Genomic DNA, 17,859 nt, shown 5'->3' on the forward strand with positions numbered 1-17,859 from the left:
TACTTCTTCAAGACTTTCAAGACACTTGTAATAACTCCATTGTTCAATCTGCAATATTTGTGTGATTACCACAATATATCAGATATCGCTCTATGATCTGTAAATATTGCAATATATAAAACATTTAAGAATATTTCTCTCTTGAAATGAATATCTAACATGTTTAATTGAAAAAAATACATGCTCCAGCTAATATCAGTTATGTTTAGAAATTGGTAAGAATTCATGCCGTTCTACCTGTTTAATTAATCCCATTGACCAAGATTAAAGGAGGAAATTCAGCATGAAAATGCGCCTTCTATGAAGATACCTTTCTGAACACTAATGAGTGCAGACGTGCAGGACTGCCTTCAGCTGTATTGATCCAGTTTCACAGGTGGTAATAAGCTACATGGATCTGTGCAACTGGATTGAAATCACTTGAGGACAGTTCAGCCATCTTCACTATGTGATTTATTGCCAACAAAATCAATGTGGCTTCAGAATGTGATGCTCAAACAACTGTATATCTCATGAAAGAGATATTTCACATATTTTTATTAAATATAGAATATCAAAGAAAATATTATGTTAATAACTGCATTGCTATGCCTAAATTGCTCTAATTTGATGTTATTAATTTCGTAAGTATTATAGGGTTCTGTCTCAGGGTAAAATATAAAAACATCAGCAATTGGTACCAACAGAACAAAAATGTTAGAACACTAGTTTGGTTTTTTTAAGGATTTATTTATTTGAAAATCAGAGTGACACAGAGAGAGGAGAGGCAGAGAGAGAGAGAGAAAGAGAGGTCTCCCATCCACTGGTTCACTCCCCAATTGACAGCAATGGTTGGAGCTGCACCGATCCGAAGCCAGGAGCCAAGAGCTTCTTCTAGGTCTCCCATGTGGGTGCAGGGGCCCAAGGACTTGGGTCATCTTCTACTGCTTTCCCAGGCCATAGCAGAGAGCTGGATTGGAAGAGGGGTAGCCGGGACTAGAACCAGCGCCCGCATGGGATGCCGGCATTTCAGGCCACGGCGTTAACTCGCTGCGCCACAGTGCCAACCCCAGAACACTAGTTCTTATTATGTAGACTCTGATAGTATTGCATCAAGATGTTTGTAGCTACATATGTGATACTATTTTGAAATAACTTGAGCTGAATGATGACAGATTATAACACTTTGTTGAGCTGTGTTATATTCATCAAAACATGGATATATCACTGCTTATAAATACAGAGGACCACATGCACAGACATCTCTGGCCTCCTCTTTGCAGTGGATAAAGATAAAGTGCTTAGTAATTTGGAGAGTTAGAACTGTTAAGAAAAATTTGACAATATATAATTTTGGCAATCCCCCCATTAACCTAAGATGAAACAGTCACATAGGAATTGCTCCTCAGTTATCTTCTGGTTTAAAACTAAGGGGAAATAGTTAATTTGTAACTATTTCTAAACAATATACAAGTACACCTGTATGTATTTGTGTGTATATGTATATATGTAGTATAAAAACAAATGCACTAACCAAGTTCTTTACACATATATGACATGTAATTTCTGAAGCGCCCCATCAGGATTGTCTTGATATTATGTAACAACCATTTCAAAGCTGTGCCTTTTCAGACCTAAATCCTCTTCCAGCTGCCTCCGCAGGGTTTCCTGGGCCCACATTTCTTTCATCTACTAACCTACACTGGTTCAAAATCAAAGCAGTGATTACTGACTCCTCCCCACAAATATTTTTGGTATAAAATAACTTTTATTTACATAATTTATATCTATAGAACGTAACTGCTTCTTTAGAACAAGAAAATTTACAAATGACAAATACTGCTTTTTTTTTCAAATACTTCAAGCAAGATAATGTAAAGGTTTATTTTATTTATATGACAGTTACAGAGAGAAAGTAGACACACGCACACACACACACAAAGAGAGAGAGAGAGATTGTCCATTCTCTGGTTCACTCCCCAAATCACCACAACAGCCAAGGCTGGGCCAGGCCAAAGCCAGGAGCCAGGAGCTTCTTCCAGGTCTCCCATGCAGGTGCAGAGGCCCAAGGACTTGGGCCATGGTCTACTGCTTTCCCAGCCCAGAGCAGAGAGCTGGATCAGAAGTGGAGCATCTGGGACTCGAACCAGTGCCCACAAGGGATGCCAGCACTGCAGGCCAGGGCTTTAACCTGCTGCACCACAGTATCAGCTCCCAGCAAATATTGTTTTACAAAAGTAGTCAACCATGGATTTAAGATGCTTATATTCCTAGCATTCATTCCCTGAACTCTGGCTCACTGATCCCTTTCAACTGCAGATTTTGTTCTTGTTTTGTGATGAAATTCCTAAAATACTTTCTTTGTTAAAAAATTATTTAAGGTATATAAATTAGATGTATTTTATATATACAGGTTTAGGAACATAATAATACATCCTACCCTAGCCTCCTTCCTGCCCATGCTCCAATACTTCCTTCTCCCTCTCCTATTCCCCGCTCTTAATTTTTACAAAGATCTATTTTCAGTTAACACTATACTCAAACTCTCTCTAATTTCTATGAATTTTCTCCATCACTTCTGTCATTGTGTGTAAACATTCAGTTCATTTTCCACTCTCTCTACTATTCCCTTCCAGTAAATTGACTCCCACATATGTAACTAAATATATTCCTATGAATACACAGAAATTATGTTCCTGACTCACACAATTTCAGATAGTGTTCTATTAGGAAAAAAAATAGCCAAATATATTAAAAATTTATATAACCATGTGTTCATGTCCATAATATGTATATATACATAGGTATTCCTATATCTAAACATATAATCTGGTGTATCTGTCATCACTAATATTTGGAAATATTTAAAAATATATGTGAAAAAGTAACAGGGAGATGCAGACAGAGATGGAGCAATCTTTCATCCACTGGATCATTTCCCAAACAACTCCAACAGTTGGAGCTAGGTCATGCCAAAGCCAGGAGCCAGGAACTCCCTCTGGGTCTCCCACATGGTTACTAGAGGACCAAGTACTTGTGCCATCTTTCCCAGGCCCATTGGCAGGGAGCTGGATCAGAAGTGGAGCAGCCGGGACTTAATTCACTGCCCACAGGGTATGCCAGTGTTGCAGGTATACCTGAACACACTATGCCACAATGCCAGCACCCTAATCTTTTAAAGTTTTATTTACATATTTTTAGTTATTGGAAAAGATGAAATATATAGGGATCTTTCATATTGCTAGTTCACACACCTTATGGCATGGTAGCCTTGGGTGAGCAGACCAAAGCCAGGGCCCTGGAAGTTAATCCAGGTATCCCACATGGGTAGGAGGAACCCAACCACTTGAGTGGTCACCTACTATCTCCCAGGATATGTGATAGCTGAATCTGGAATCAGCAGTGGAGCTGAGACTCACATCCGAGCATCTAATAAGAGATGCAGACGTCACCAGTGACATGTTAACAACTGTGGATTTGTCTTGATCTGTACAGTTCAGTTCCTTGGGTAGCATGGACATTTTGATGATATTAATTCTTCCAACCCAAGAACGTGAAAGATTTTTTTTTCTTTTTTTGTGTGTGTGTATCTTCTATTTATTTCATTATTGTTTTTGTAGTTTTCACTGTAGAGATTTTCACATCCTGGTTATATTTGTCATGTTATTTAATTTTTTGGAGCAATTGGGAATGGGAATGAACTTACATATTCTTTCTTAGCCAGAGCATTATTAGTTTACAAGAATCTGTCAGTTTTTGAGTGTTGACTGTTAACCTTGCAGATTTGCTGAATTTCTTATGAGTTCCAATAATCTCTTAGTGGAGTCTTTTGCATCTCTTTCATTGGGAACAGTGAAAATTTAATGTATTTCTTCCCAATTTGAATCCCTTTAATTTCTTTTTTTTTTTTTTAACAGGCAGAGTGGACAGTAGAGAGAGAGACTGAGAGAAAGGTCTTCCTTTTGCCGTTGGTTCACCCTCCAATGGCCACTGCGGTAGGCGCGCTGCGGCCGGCGCACCACGCTGATCCGATGGCAGGAGCCAGGTGCTTCTCCTGGTCTCCCATGGGGTGCAGGGCCCAAGCACTTGGGCCATCCTCCACTGCACTCCCTGGGCCATAGCAGAGAGTTGGCCTGGAAGAGGGGCAACCGGGACAGGATTGGTGCCCCGACCGGGACTAGAACCCGGTGTGCCGGCGCCGCAAGGCGGAGGATTAGCCCATTGAGCCGCGGCGCCGGCCTAATTTCTTTTTTTGACACATGGTTCTGGCTAAAATTCCAGAAATATTAAATAATAATAGTGAGAGTGGACACGCTTCTGTGGTTTCAGAAATGCTTCCAGCTTCTCCCCATTCAATATGATGCAAGCTCTGTGTTTGTCATGTATTGTTTTGATTGTGTTAAGGTGTGCCCTTCTACTCACTTTTTAAAAGTTTTTTTTTTATCATGAAAGATTGTTGCATTATCTCAAATGCATTCTCTGCATCTATTGAGATAGTCATATGCTTTTTATTCTTCCATTTGTTAAGCTGATATATCATGTTTATTGTTATGAATACATTGAAGCATCCCTGCAACCCTGGGATAAATGTAACTTGGTCTTGGTGGATAATCTTTTGGATCCATTGTTGCATTTGATTAGCTAGTACTTTGTTGAGGGTGTTTGCATCTATGTTCATAAGGGATATTGGTCTATGGTTCTCTTTTATGTTATATCTTTTTCTGGTTTTGGAGTTAAGGTTATGTTGACCTCATTGAAAGAGTTTAGGAGGATTCCATCCCTTTCAAATGTTTTGAATCACTTAAGAAGAATTGGGATTAGTTCTTGATTAATAGTATATAGAATCCAGCAGTGAAGCCATCTAGTTCTGGTCTTTTCATTTTGGGGAAGCTCTTTATTACTGATTAGTCTCAGTCTTGGTTATTTGTCTCCTCAGGTTTTTTATGTCTGTGCACTCCAATTTTCCTAGATTGTGTATGTCCAGAAATTTATCCATTTCTTCTACATTTTCCAATTTTTTGTTTTATGATTGAAAAATTCCTGATGATTCTTTATTTATGTGATGTCAGATGTAGCATCTCATTTTTCAATTCTGATTTTATTAATTTAAATCTTCTTCCTTTTTTTGGTTAGTTCGGCCAATGATTTATCAGTTTTGCTTTTTTTGTTGTTTAACCTCTCCATTTCACTGATCTTTTGCATAGTTTTTTTAATTTCAATGTTGCTCATTTATTTTGTATTGTTTTTATGTATTTCCTCTACTAATTTTGGTTTATTTTTAGGTTTTTATGTCCTTCAGAAGCATTGTTTTATGATTTATTTGATATCTTTCCAATTTCTTGATATAGGCACTAATTGCTGTAAACTTTACTGCTCAACCCTGTTTTTACCATGTTACATACATTTTGATATGTTGTTTTTTTTTTATTCTTTTCAAGGAATTTTTTGATGTTCCTTTCAATTTCTTCTATGATCCATGTTCATTCAGTAGCATGTTGTTCAGTCTCTATGCAAATGTATATTTTTAAAGTTTTTCATGCTGATAATCCTCAGCTTCATTCCATTGTTAGAAAAGATGCATGGTAAGATTTTCAATTTTTTTTTATCCTGGAGAATCTTCCATGCACTGATTAAAAGAATGTGTATTTTATAGCTGTCTCATGAAATGTTCTGTAGATACCAATTAGATACATTTGGTCTACAGTATAGATTAGTAGCTCTGTTGTTTCTTTGATGATTTTCTGTCTAGTTGATTTTTCCATTGATGAAACTGAGGTGTTGAAGTTCTCCATTTTAATGTATTGGAGCATATGTTTCCCTGTAAGCCCATGAACATTTGTTTTAATAACTGGTTTCCTTGCCTTCGGTGCTTATACACTAACAACAGTCATAGTTTCCTATTGAATTGATCCCCTAATTATTAATGAGGCCCTTTTTGTATCTTTTAAAAGTTTTTGTCTTGAAGTCTATTTTGTCTGATGTGAGTTTTGCTTCTCCTCTCCATTTTTGGTTACTCTTTAATGGAATATTTTTTGATGCTTTCACTTTTAGTCTATGTGTATCTTTTTTGGTACTGTTTCTTGTTGGAACTTTATAGATGTCTGCAAATAATGATTCATAGAATTAAAAAGAAGGCAAGCAGGATACACAGCAGACTCATAGAATGGCTGATGTCCAAACAGCACTTTGGCCTCAGAATCAGCCCTTAAGGCATTAGGATCTGGCTGAAGAGCCCATGAGAGTTTCACAGGCAAGGGAAGACAAGGCACTGAGGCAAAAATAAATAAATAAATAAATAAATAAATAAATAAATAAATAAATAAGACCTAAATGAAAGATCTCTGCAAGTGAGATCCCAGTGGAAAGAACGGGACCATCAAAGAAGGAGGAACCTTTCTCTGAATGGAGGCGAGAACTTCCACTTTGAATATGGCCTTGTCTAAATAAGATCAGAATTGGTGAACCCAAGAGGCTTCTATAGCCTTGGCAGCTCATGACAAGAGCTCGCATGATTATTGACATCATAAATAAGATTGTCAATTGTTAAATCAGCAACAGGAGTCACTGTGCATCTGCTCCCCATGTAGGACCTCTGTCTTTAATGTGTAGTACTATATGAATTAATGCTATAACTAGTACTCAAACAGTACTCTATATTTTGAGTGTCTGTGTGGGTGCAGCCTGTTGAAATCTTAGTATATACCAAGTTGATCTTCTGTATATAAAAATAATTGAAAATGAATCTTGGTGAAGAATGGGATCGGAGAGAGAGTAGGAGATGGGATGGTTGCAGGTGGGAAGAAGGTTATGGGGGGAAAAGTTGCTATAATTCAAAAGTTGAACTTTAGAAGTTTATATTTATTAAATAAAAGTTGAAAATACAAAAAGAAAGAATATCAGACTAGAATCAATGACAAAATGAGAGGGTTTTTGTAGTATTTTTTTTAAAAACTTATCAGAGTAGAATCAGAACAAAGTGAGAGGTGTTTATACATACCTGAAACAAGAATTAATCTCTTGTGCTGACTCTTGACTGCGAAATTAGGTTTAGGGTTAGGAGTAGATGAGAGGCAAATAAAAGTACTGATGGGGATCCTAACTAAGTAGGAGGAGGGAAAGACTGATCCCCAAGTATCAGTAGGAGAGGGTAACAGAGGTGGCTTAAATGTTGTGCCACTGGGGCCGATGTTGTGGCACTACGGGTTAAAGCCCTGGCCTGAAATGCCATCATCCAATATGGGTACTGGTTCTAGTACCAGCTGCTCCTCTTCTAATCCAGCTCTCTGCTATGGCCTGGGAAAGCAGTAGAAGATGGCCCAAGTCCTTAGGCCCCTGCACCCACATGGGAGACCCAGAGGAAGCTCCTGGATCCTGGCTTCAGATCCAGCACAGCTCTAGCCATTGTGGCCTTCTGCGGAGTGAACCAGTGGATGGAAGCCTTTCTCTCTGTCTCTACCTCTCAAATAAATAAAATAAATCTTTTTTTAAAAATTAATTAATGTAGTATATATGTGTTAATTGAAGAATTTAGCCCATTTTAATTCAAAGTTACTATAGATATTAGCAGACACTTGTCTTGTTTGTGTGATCCCTTTGATTTTTGGACCTATCAGAGCCATCGGTTGTGAACTGAAATTAATCACTTGGACTAGTGAGATGGCATTGCTACGTGCCACCTTGATGGGATTGTATTGGAATCCCCTGGTACATTTCTAACTCCATCATTTGCGGCAAGTCAGATTGTGCATGTCCCAAATTGTACATCTCCTCCCTCTCTTTTTCCACTCTTAAATTTAACAGGGATCACTTTTCAGTTAAAATTTAAACACCTAAGAATAATTGTGTGTTAATTACAGAGTTCAACCACTAGTACTAGAACAACGACAACAACAACAAATACTAAAAAGGATAAAGTATTACATTGTACATCTAGAGCCAGGACAAGAGCTGATCAGGTCATAGTTTCTTATAGTGTCCATTTCACTTCCACAGGTTTCCCCTTTGGTGCTCAGTTGTCGCCGATCAGGGTAAACAAATGAAATTTGTCTCTTTGGGACTGGCTTAATTCACTCAGCATGATGTTTTCCAGATTGCTCCATCTTGTTGCAAATGACCAGGTTTCATTGTTTCTTACTGCTGTATAGTATTCTGTGGAGTACATGTCCCATAATTTCTTTATCCAGTCTACTGTTGATGGGCATTTGGGTTGGTTCCAGGTCTTAGCTATTGTGAATTGAGCTGCAATAAACATTAATGTGCAGATGGCTTTTTTATTTGCCAAATTAATTTCCTTTGGGTAAATTCCAAGGAGTGGGATGGCTGGGTTGTATGGTAGGGTTATGTTCAGGTTTCTGAGGAATCTCCAGACTGACTTCCATAGTGGCTTAACCAGTTTGCATTCCCACCAACAGTGGGTTAGTGTCCCTTTTTCCCCACATCCTCTCCAGCATCTGTTGTTGGTAGATTTCTGGATGTGAGCCATTCTACCTGGGGTGAGGTGAAACCTCATTGTGGTTTTGATTTGCATTTTCCTGATGGACAGTGATCTTGAACATTTTTTCATGTGTCTGTTGGCCATTTGGATTTCTTCTTTCAAAAAATGTCTATTGAGGTCCTTGGCCCATCTCTTAAGTGGGTTGTTTGTTCTGTTGTTGTGGATTTTCTTGATTTCTTTGTAGATTCTGGTTATCAACCCTTTACCTGTAGTATAGTTTGCAAATATTTTTTCCCATTCTGTCGGTTGCCTCTTCACTTTCCTGACTGTTTCTTTTGAAGTACAGAAACTTCTCAATTTGATGCAATCCCAAAAGTTAATTTTGGTTTTGACTGCCTGTGCTCCTGGGGTCTTTTCCAAGAAGCCTTTGCCTGTACCTATATCTTGCAGGGTTTCTCCAATGCTCTCTAATAATTTGATGGTTTCGGGTCGTAGATTTAAGTCTTTAATCCATGTTGAGTGAATTTTTGTGTAAGGTGAAAGGTATGGGTCTAGATTCAAGCTTCTGCACGTGGAAATCCAATTTTCCCAGCACCATTTATTGAATAGGCTGTCCTTATTCCAGGGATTAGTTTTGAATCTTTGATCAAATATAAGTTGGCTGTAGATGTTTGGATTGATTTCTGGTGTTTCTATTCTGTTCCATTGGTCTATCCTTCTGTTTCTGTACCAGTACCATGCTGTTTTGATAACAACTGCCCTGCAGTATATCCTGAAATCTGGTATTGTGATGCCTCCGGCTTTGTTTTTGTTGTACAGGATTGCTTTGGCTATTCGAGGTCTTCTGTGTCTCCATATGAATTTCAGCATCATTTTTTCCAGATCTGAGAAGAAGGTCTTTGGTATCTTGATTGGTATTGCATTGAGTGTATAAATTGCTTTTGGGAGAATAGACATTTTGATGATATTGATTCTTCCAATCCATGAGCATGGAAGATTTCTCCATTTTTTGGTATCCTCTTCTATTTATTTATTTAAGGTTTTGTAGATAGACTCAAAAAGGGAGAGAAAGATCCAACATGGGAAATGGGATACACAGCAGACTCATAGAATGGCAGGCGTCCTAAACAACACTCTGGCCTCAGAATCAGCCCTTAAGGCAGTCGGATCTGGCAGAAGAGCCCATGAGAGTATTGTAGGCATGGAAAGCCAAGACACCATGGAAAAGAAAAAAAAAGAAGACCTAAATGAAAGATCTCTGTGAGTGAGATCCCAGTGGAAAGAACGGGGCCATCAAAGAAGGAAGTACCTTTCTCTGAAGGGAGGAGAGAACTTCCACTTTGACTATGACCCCATCGGAATAAGATCAAAGTCAGCGAACTCTAAAGGCTTCCATAGCCATGGCAACTCATGACAAGAGCCTAGGGAGATTACTGACGCCATGAACAGGAGTGTCAAATTGTTAAGTCAGCAACAGGAGTCACTGTGTACTTACATCCCATGTGGGATCTGACCTTAATGTGTTGTCTAATGTGCAGTGATGCTATAACTAGTACTGAAACAGTATTTTTACACTTTGTGTTTCTGCGTGTGTACAAACTGATGTGATCTTTACTAATTATATACTGAATCGATCTTCTGTATATAAAGATAATTGGAAATGAAAAAAAAAAAAACCCTGGTGTTAAATTGGAAATGGCATAGAAAATTAATTAATTTTTTAAAAAAAATATTATGTAGGATCTCTGTCTTTAATGTGCTGTACACTCTTATTTAATGCTATAACTAGTACTCCAACAGTATTTTTTTTTTCACTATGTGTTGCTATATGGCAGCAAACTGTTGAAATCGTTACCTAATATATACTAAACTGATCTTCTGTATATAAAGAGAATTGAAAATGAATCATGATGTGATTGGAAGGGGAGAGGGAGTGGGAAAGGGGAGGGTTGCGGGTGGGAGGGAAATTTTGGGAGGGGGAAGCCATTGTAACCCATAAGCTGTACTTTGGAAATTTATATTCATTAAATAAAAGTTTAATTTAAAAAAAAAACACAAAGTTACTATAGATAAGTAATGACTTTGTCCTGCCATTTTTCCATAATATTTCTAATGTTTATTTTGTCTCTGCTTTGTTCTTTTACTAGGAGGTTTTCTACCTTCTTTCTACATTGTTTATTATGCTGATTATCTTTCTGGATTTCTGTGTGTCATACATTGACAAATTCTTTCAATTTTTGCTTGCCTTGGAAGGTTTTTATTTCACCTTTGTTTATAAATGAGAGCTGTCCAGGATAAAGTATTCTGGTTGACAGGTTTTTTTTCTTTTATGACTTGGAATATATATCTCCATTCTCTCCTAGCCTGTAGGGTTTCTATTGAAGAATCTGCCATCAACCCTATTTGGAATCATGTAAAAGTAACCTAGCATTTCTCTCTTGCACATTTCAGTATATTTATTGTTTATCTTTTACTTATGAAAATTTCAATAAAATTGTTGTGGTGAAGATCTTTTATGATCTTGCTTATCTGAGTTTATCTATGTTTCCTATATTTTGAATGTCCATATCTTTCTCCAAACTTGGTTATTTTCTTTTTTTTTTTTTTTTTGACAGGCAGAGTGGACAGTAGAGAGAGAGACAGAGAGAAAGGTCTTCCTTTTGCCGTTGGTTCACCCTCCAATGGCCGCCGCGGTAGCGCGCTGTGGCCGGCGCACCGCGCTGTTCCGATGGCAGGAGCCAGGTGCTTCTCCTGGTCTCCCATGGGGTACAGAGCCCAAGCACTTGGGCCATCCTCCACTGCACTCCCTGTCCACAGCAGAGAGCTGGCCTGGAAGAGGGGCAACCGGGACAGGATGGGTGCCCCGACCGGGACTAGAACCCAGTGTGCCGGCGCCGCAAGGCGGAGGATTAGCCTGTTGAGCCACGGCGCCGGCCAATTTATTTTCTTTTCTATTTGTCTCACTACTTCAAAAGACTTGTCTTCTATTTCAATATTCTTTCTTATGCTTCAACAAATGTGTTGTCAGGATTTCCACTGTGTTTTTACATTTGACTTATTGAGTTTTCCATCTCTAATATTATGGTATACTTTTTCTCCTATGTATCTCTCTCCCTGCAGAATTTCTCATCCACATCATATACAGATTACCTTATTTTAGGTAACTGCTTCTCTATGGTTTTGAGTAATCCTGCAGTCAATTATTTGAATTCCTGTCTTCATTACGGACAGAGGTCCTAATTTGGAGCAAGTGCACAGTGACTTCTGTTGTTCTTTTAACAATTGACACTCTTTTTTATGTTGTGAGTTATAACCTGAGGCTCTTGTCATGAGCTACCAAGGTTATGGAAGAGTTTAGAATCCACAAACTCCAACTTTATTCAGAGAGGGACATAATCAAAGTGAAAGTTTGTCTCCTCCCATGAGAGAAAGGTACCTCCATCTTTGATGGCCCATTCTTTCCCCTGGGATCTCACTCAAACAGATCATTCATGTAGCCCACTCTTTGCCACAGTGTCTTGGCTTTCCATGCCTGAAATACTCTCATGGGCTTTTTATCCAGATTTGAATGCCTTAAGAGCTGATTATGAGTCCAGAATGTTGTTTAGGGTGTTTGTCATTCTATGAGTCTGCTGTGTGGCCTGCTTCCCATGTTGGATCATTCTCTCCTTTTTAATTCTGTCTATTATTATTAGCAAACACTTGGTCTTATTTATGTGATCCCTTTGACATTTATTTGTATCTTTATGATCAGTTATGCACTTAAAATGATCACTTTAAGTAGTAAGATGGCATTAGTACCTATCAACTTAATGGGATTGCAGTCCCATGGCAGGTTTTCAGATTTACCCACAGGTGTAAGATCATGGGAACATGTGCTGAACTATACATTTCCTCCCTCTCTTATTCCTACTCTTATTTTTACAGGGCTTAATATTCAATTAAAACACCTAAGAATAATTCTGTGTTGAGTAAAGTGTTCAACCAATGATATTAAGTAGAAAAAGAAAACAGCAAAAAGAATCAAATAATAAGCTGATCCTTGACAGGCAGGGCAAGGGCTAATCAAGTCACTGTTTCTCATAGTGTCCATTTCACTTCAACAGGTTTCCTTTTTGGTGCTCAGTTGTCACCAATCAGGGAGAACATATATTTGTCCCTTTGGGACTGGCTTATTTCACTCAGCATGATGCTTTCCAAATTCCTCCATTTTGTTGCAAATGAACAGATTTCATTTTTTACTGCTGTGTAGTATTCTATAGAGTACATATCCCGTAATTTCTTTATCCAGTATTCTGTTGATGGGCATTTGGGTTGGTTCCAGGTCTTAGCTATTGTGAATTGAGCTGCAATAAACATTAATGTGCAGACAGCTTTTGTGTTTGCCAATTTAATTTCCTTTGGGTAAATTCCAAGAAGTGGTATGGCTGGGTTGTATGGTAGGGTTATATTCAGGTTTCTGAGGAATCTCCAGACTGACTTCCATAGTGGCTTTACCAGTTTGCATTCCTACCAACAGTGGATTAGGGTACACTTTTCCCCACATCCTCATTAGCATTTGTTGTTCGTTGCTTTCTGTATGTGAACCATTCTAACTGGCGTGAGGAGAAACCTCATTCTGGTTTTGATTTGCATTTTGCTAGTGATCCTGAACATTTTTTCATGTGTCTGTTGACCATTTGGATTTCCCTTTTTTTAAACTTTTATTTAACAAATATAAATTTCCAAAGTACAGCTTATGGGTTACAATGGCTTCTTCCCCCCTATAACTTCCCTCCCACCCTCAACCCTCCCATCTCCCACTCCCTATCCCATTCCATTCACATCAAGATTCATTTTCAATTTTCTTTATATACAGAAGATCAATTTAGTATATATTAAGTAAAGATTTCAACAGTTTGCACCCAGACAGAAACACAAAGTGTAAAGTACTGTTTGAGTACTAGTTATAGCATTAATTCACATTGTACAGCACATTAGGACAGAGATCCTACATGAGGAGTAAGTGCACAGTCACTCCTGTTGTTGACTTAACAATTTGACACTCTTGTTTATGGCATCAGTAATCACCCTAGGCTCTTGTCATGAGTTGCCAAGGCTATGGAAGCCTTTTGAGTTCACCAACTTGGATCTTATTTAAACAAGGTCATAGTCAAAGTGGAAGTTCTCTCCTCCCTTCAGAGAAAGGTACCTCCTTCTTTGATGGCCTGTTCTTTCCACTGGGTTCTCACTCGCAGAGATCTTTCATTCAGGTGTTTTTTTTAGTTTGTTTTTTTTGTTGTTGTCGTTGGTTTGTTTGTTTTTGCCAAAGTGTCTTGGCTTTCCATGCCTAAAATACTCTCATGGGCTCTTTAGCCAGATCTGGTGACAACTAACCAAGCACCAAAAAGGAAACCTGTTAAAGTGAGATGGATACTATGAGAAACAATGACTTGATCAGCTCTTGTCCTGACTGTTGATGAACAACTTAATACTTTATGCCTTTTAGTATTTTTTGTTCTACTTAATACTATTGGTTGAACTCTGTAATTAATACACAATTATTCCTAGGTGTTGAAATTTAACTGAAAAGTGATCCCTGTTAAATATAAGAGTGGGAATAAGATAGGGAGGAGATGTACAATTTGGGACATGCTCAATCTGACTTGCCCCAAATGGTAGAGTTAGAAATGTGCCAGGGGATTGCAATTCAATCCCATCATGGTGGCATGTACCAATGCCATCTCACTAGTCCAAGTGATCAATTTTAATTCACAATTGATCATATTGATAGGACTAAGAGTCAAAGGGATCAAATAAACAAGACTACTGTCTGCTAATACTAACTTATAGAATAATAAAGGGTGAGAATGATCCAACATGGGAAGCGGGATACACAGCAGACTCATAGAATGGCAGATGTCCTAAACAGCACTCTGGCCTCAGAATCAGCCCTTAAGGCATTCAGATATGGATTTCCTCTTTTAAAAAAATATCAGTTTATGTCCTTGGCCAACTCTTAACTGGTTAGTTTGTCTTGTTGCTGTGGAGTTTTTTTTTTTATCTCTGTAGATTCTGGTTATTAATCCTTTATCTTTTGCATAGTTAGCAAATAATTTCTCCCATTCTGTCAGTTGCCTCTTCACCTTCCTCACTGTTTCTTCCGCCATACAGAAGCTTCTCAATTTGATGTAATCCCAGTTTTTAATTTTGGCTTTGGCTGTCTGTGCTTCTGAGGTCTTTTACAAGAAGTCTTTGCCTTTGCCAATATCTAAAAAAGTTTCTCCAATGTTTTTAATAATTGGATTGTGTCGAGTTGTATTTAGATCTCTAATCCATCTTGAGTGTTTTTTGTGTAAGGTGTAAGATAAGGGTCTTGCTTCATACTTCTGCATGTGTAAATCTATTTTTCCTAGGACAATTTGTTGAATAGACTGTCCTTGTTCCACGGATTAGTTTTAGCTCCATGATCAAATATAATTTGGCTATAGATGTTTGGATTGACTTCTGATGTTTCTGTTCTGTTTCACTGGTCTACCTATCTGTTTTTGTACCAGTACCATGCTGTTTTGATTTAACTGCCCTGTAGTATGTCTTAAAATATGGTATTGTGATGCCTCTGGTTTTCTTCTGGCTGTAAAATATTGCTTTAATTATTCGTGGTCTCCTATGCCTCCATATAAATTTCAGCATCATTTTTTTTTTTTAGATCTGAGGAGGATGTCTTTGGTATTTTCATTGTTATCAGATTGAATCTGTAAATTGCTTTCGGAAGAACGGACATTATAATGATATTGATTCTTCCAATCCATGACCATGGAAGATTTTTCCATTTTTTGTTTCTCCTATTTCTTTCTTTAATGTTTTGTAATTTCCATCATAGCAGATCTTTGACATCCTTGGTTAAGTTTTGTAGCTATAATGAATGTGATTAATCTTGGAAGTTCTTTCTCAGCTGTTGCATTGTTTGTGTATACAAAGGTTGTTGATTATTTACCAAATCTGGTGTGAGTTCCAATCATCTCTTAGTGTTTTTTTTTTTTTTGATCCCCTAAATAATCATGTCATGCAAATAAGGATAGTTTCAACTCTTCCTTCCCAATTTGTATCCCTTTGATTTCTTTTTCTTGCCTACTGGCTCTGGCTAAAAATTCCACTAATATACTGAATAGCAATGGTGAGAGTGGGTATCCCTGACAGGTACCAGAACTCAGTGGAAATGCTTACAAATTTTCACCATGCAAAATGAAGTTGGCATGGGTTTGTCATAAATTGCTTTTATTGTTTTGAGGAAAGTTCCTTCTAAACCCAACTTGCATAGAGTTTTCATCATGAAACGGTGTTGTATTTTGTCAGATGCTAGCCCCAGTGGGTAGACTATTCATCTGCTTTGTCCCAAGGACCACACAAAGGATATGTGCAGTCCTCAGTGTAAGTTCAGATTCCCCTGCAATGTCTCTCACCAGGTAACCAGGAACCCCGGAGCTTGTGGAGTCTCCCACTGGGACTGCTCAAAGTTCCAACCATACCGTGCGTCCTCCCAGAGACTCTCAGTTTTTTTCACAGTCCCAGTTCAGAAGCTTCACACAGTCAAAAGCTCCTAGCCTCCTGTTAGTTCTCCCCACCAGAGTGAGGAGTTTCCACTTGGCTGGTTGCCAGGAATAGATACAATCAGGCATAGCTGTTATGTATGTCCAAAATGGCGCCCACTCTATCAGCTTGTCACAGTACACCTTTGTAAAGTGATCAGAGAGAGAGAAATGTGTGTGTCCCATCCTTATGTTTTTTTTTTTCTTCCTCTATTTTGGCTGGTATACTTTCCCCCATGGGGCTACGAGGCTCCAAGCCTGGTTCCCTCTAGGCTCTTCCTGCCACTTTTTTGCAAGTGGCTTGGGCTCTTGCAGTCTGGACTCACCTCATATTCCAGCTCTGGTGCATAGGCTCTCTGCTGTTGGAGTCCCAAGCCACGGGCACCCACGCCCTCCACGGAGGTCCAATGTGTCCCTCTAATTTCAGTAGAGTTTCCCCTGCCATTTTTTCTCTACCTCTTCCTTGAGACTACACTATCTCTGCTTTGTTTTTTGAAATTCTATTCTTACACTTGGTCTGTCTCAAGCTTCTTTATGTCAGTAGCCTCCAAACAGAGCACTCCTGTAGTGTACTCTTGTCATCCTGATTTTTCCCCAATATGAAGATTTCTCAACTCACTGCCTTCACATATTGTAAAGTACAATCAACAATGACTAACTCCCTTGTCATTGCAAGCTCTGAACAGCTTCTGATTATTAGTATTGGGGGGGGGGGAATTTTGACATTCTTTAGGGAAAAAAATGACCAGTTTAATTGAGGTCTAATACATCTCTTAGGCTACAGAAACAGTTTTCAAGAATTCTTTACCTCATTCTCTCAAAGCTGAAAGTATTTATTCTGACTATAAAATCATATATTTACCCCTTATACTCTTGTATTTGCCCCCAATTTTTTATTGCAAAAATGTTTTTCTATATTCCCTTCTATTTGAAAGGGAGAAAAGAGGGGGTAGGGGTGTGTTGGAGGAGAGAGATAGAGACATTAGAGAGAGAGATTTCCATCCAAATATCTGCATGGTTGGGGCTGGGGCCAAGTTGAAGCCAAGAGAAGGGAACTCCACCCAAGTCTCTGACATGGATGGCAGGGACCCAAGTATTTGAGCCATCACCTGCTGTCTCCCAGAGTATGCATTACCAGGAAACTGGAACCAAGTGCAGAGTTAGGACTCAAACCCAGGCACTCCAATATGGGATATAGGTGTAGCAATAGGCTTCATAATTGCTATGCCAATCACCAGTGTTTAAATATCTTCACTAGACATGTATTATTGACCATTGCTAAAATGATTTTTGGCAAACAAATAATCAATATTAGTTGTGCATTTCTTCTTTCCCAATATAAAAGTGCAACTAGAATTTATGTTTCCCACTCTGGGATTAAAAACATCATTTTTTGCTTCTCTATACACTATTTGTTGTTTGTAACTTTTATTTCCTAATTTTGAAAACATTATTTATTTAAAAAAAAAACACCACATTATATAGAACTGTTTGAGGCTGGTGCCACGGCTCAATAGGCTAATCCTCCATCTGTGGCGCTGGCACCCCAGGTTCTAGTCCCGGTCCGGGCACCGGATTCTGTCCCGGTTGCCCCTCTTCCAGTCCAGCTCACTGCTGTGGCCCGGGAGTGCAGTGGAGGATGGCCCAAGTGCTTGGGCCCTGCACCCCATGGGAGACCAGGAGAAGCACCTGGCTCCTGGCTTTGGATCAGTGTGGTGTGCTGGCCGCAGCACTCTGGCTGCAGCGGCCATTGGAGGGTGAACCAATGGAAAAAAGGAAGACCTTTCTCTTGGTCTCTCTCTGTCCACTCTGCCTGTCAAAAAAAAAAAAAAAGAACTGTTTGCATTTATGACTATGTTGATTTATTAGAAGAATAAA

This window comes from Lepus europaeus, chromosome 8 (assembly GCF_033115175.1).
Source record: "Lepus europaeus isolate LE1 chromosome 8, mLepTim1.pri, whole genome shotgun sequence".
Lineage (NCBI taxonomy): Eukaryota > Metazoa > Chordata > Mammalia > Lagomorpha > Leporidae > Lepus > Lepus europaeus.